This window comes from Octopus bimaculoides, chromosome 28 (assembly GCF_001194135.2).
Source record: "Octopus bimaculoides isolate UCB-OBI-ISO-001 chromosome 28, ASM119413v2, whole genome shotgun sequence".
NCBI lineage: Eukaryota > Metazoa > Mollusca > Cephalopoda > Octopoda > Octopodidae > Octopus > Octopus bimaculoides.
Genome location: NC_069008.1, coordinates 3,148,004 through 3,150,894, shown reverse-complemented (window position 1 = coordinate 3,150,894; position 2,891 = coordinate 3,148,004).

Here is a 2,891-nt window from a genome sequence, read left to right as displayed (position 1 = left end):
TCTTTTAAAGGGACATGCTAGTTAAATGATTAGTGTACTGAACCTACAGCCCTTACATCAATGGTTCTCAAATGATGTGCTACAGATTTTGCATAAAGAAGTGCTGAGCTCTAATTGTGGAGGGAATTTGTGAAAGGGGTAGGAGTAGTCCCAGGAAGATGGGGAACACAGTGGTGAGAATGGATCTTCAGACGCTGGGTCTCACTGAAGAAGTGACAAAGTACTGAGAAATGTGGCAATTTACTGTACTTAAAAATACATATCAAGCCAAGAAAAATCACTGTCTTCCATACATACAGGCTTGTTCTCTCGGGTGCTGGTACCACATAAAAAGCACCCATGCCAGTGCTGCGCAAATGCACCCATGCTGGTGCTGCATAAATGCATCCATGCCAGTGGCACATAAAAGGCACCCAGCACACTTTGTTAAGTGGTTGGCATAGGGATGGGCATCCAGCCATAGAAATCATGCCACAACAGACAATTGAAGTCTGGACAGCTCCATGTCAAAACATCCAACCCATGCCAGTATGGAAAACAGCTGTTTAATAATGATGATGATAATTTAAGACTTTTGAGAATTCATACTAATGCTTGTAGTACATAAATATGACTAATGAAACAAAATAGGCAATAGTTTCCTATATTTTTATTTCTAAATTTTCAACTTTAAAACAGTTTTTTTTCCATGCAAAGTACACTAATAATCTTTTACATTCCATATGAAGGGCTTCAGGAATTATTTAAAAAAATTTTTATCTCCTGTACCACACAGTGAAAAGGGTTCAGGACCACTGTTGTATATTTTCACTTTAAATGTCATAACCTTCTTGCAGCAAGAGAATAAATTTACTGATATTAAGTGATGTATTTAACCTCAAAGACATATATCATGAATCAAATACATGTTAGCAAGAGAAAAAAAAATTTCTAAACATCTGCTGATCTTTCTTGATAGAGGAGTGTTTGTGTGGTAAGAAGCTTACTTCCCAGCCACACGGTTCCAGGTTCAGTCTCACTGTACGGCACCTTGAGCAAGTGCCTTCTACTCTAGCCTCAGGCCGACCAAAGCTTTGAGTGGACGTGGTAGCTGGAATTTAAAAGAAGCCTATAGTGTGTGTGTGCGTGTGTGTGTCTTTGTGTTTGTCCCCCACCACCACTTGACAACAGGTGCTGGTGTGCTTATGTCCCATAACTTAGCAGTTCAGCAAAAGAGATAGACAGAAGTATCAGGCTTAAATAAAAAGAAGTGAGGTCAATTCATTCGATGAAAAATTCTTCAAGGCAGGGCCCCAGTATGGCCACAGACTTACAACTGAAAGAAGTAAGAGATGAAAGAACCTTACAATTATAACATAGCTAAAACTGCACGGCAGAGACTAATCTTTTCAAGAAGTGCTTAAACTTAAAGTGTCAAAGACACTTCTAATTCTTTCATCTTATAAACTAAAGTTGGTTCCATTTTGTCTTGTGTGTGTTATTATTTTCACTGGAAAATGTTTAACATACACACACACATAAATAAATACATATGTTTGTGTGTGCGTGTATGAATGTATATGTGTATACAAGCATACATACATGCAGATACACACAACAGAAGGCTTTACACAGTTTCTTCTGTCTATCAAATTTCAAAAGGTATTGATAATTCAAAGGCTATGATAGAAGAGGCTTATCCAAGGAGTCATGCATTGAGATAGAACCTGAAACCATATGGTTGTGAAGTAAAATTTTTGATCATGCAGCCATGCTTTCACTAATAATAGAAAATCAATATCTGCTGCTGCATGTGCTGCTGCTGCTGCTTCTGTTACTACTGTCAATATTATAGCTGTTGCTTGTGGTTTCACAAAATTTGTCAAGCTACCATAGCATCTACTACACCTTACTGGAGGAAATTATTTTTAGGGGAGATATAAATCATGTTGACTGAATTGCATTTGTCCCAATTATACCAATGTCAAACAGAATGGTTGTCAGGTTGTAAAATGATTATTTAATCATAGAGAAATTAAATGATTCTTTTATATTTTGTTTGCCATGGTCAAGTCTTGAAAAGTATCAGAAAGCAAGGAGTTAGTCAAAAGATTGAACACAACTGTCTTATGAATGCTTTTACTGGAAAGATGTTTTGTAAAAAAAAAAAAAAAAAAAAAAAAAAAAAAAAAAAAAAAAGCACACAGAAATGTTTACAAGGATCAGCAGCGGCAGCAACATCTCTGCCACCTATTGCTGTTGCCACCACCTTCAATAGCTGCTTTAACCCTTTAGTGTTTAAACCGGCTGTATCCGGCCCAAATATTCTACACATTTTATGCTCAAACTGGCCAGAACCAGCATCTCACACCTACCCTGCAATGTCATTCTAAAAATAAGCAATTACATCTTTCCTATCTTGAAGCTACAAAATAATATCAGACAATTTTTTTTTAATGTGAATAAATAAGGACTACTTTTGACAAATTATTCTGAACACTAAAGGGTTAAAGTTCTTTAACTTGAATATGATGTTAATCTTATGTTTATGAACACCTGGCAACAAAGAGCCTTTGAGCTTGATGTCATCTTTTCCAAAATGTATAAAAAGCTAGTTTCCAATAATAGTTGTCTGTTCTCTATGCGTGTCCAAAGTGATGAGCAGAGTGTCATTGAGTACTATATATTATATTACATATATGCAACGCATTAAAGAAATCCCCCATTACATTCTGATATCTGATTATGACTTGTCATAGCTGTCCGTTGAGTGATTTGAAAGTAAAAATCTATTTAACTTCTTGCAAAATAGTGTTGTCTACCACATTTAACCATTACTATTTTATTTGCTTTGACTGTTGCATTTCTTCCAGAGAGAGAGAGAGGGAGAGAGGGAGAAGGAGAGAGAGAGA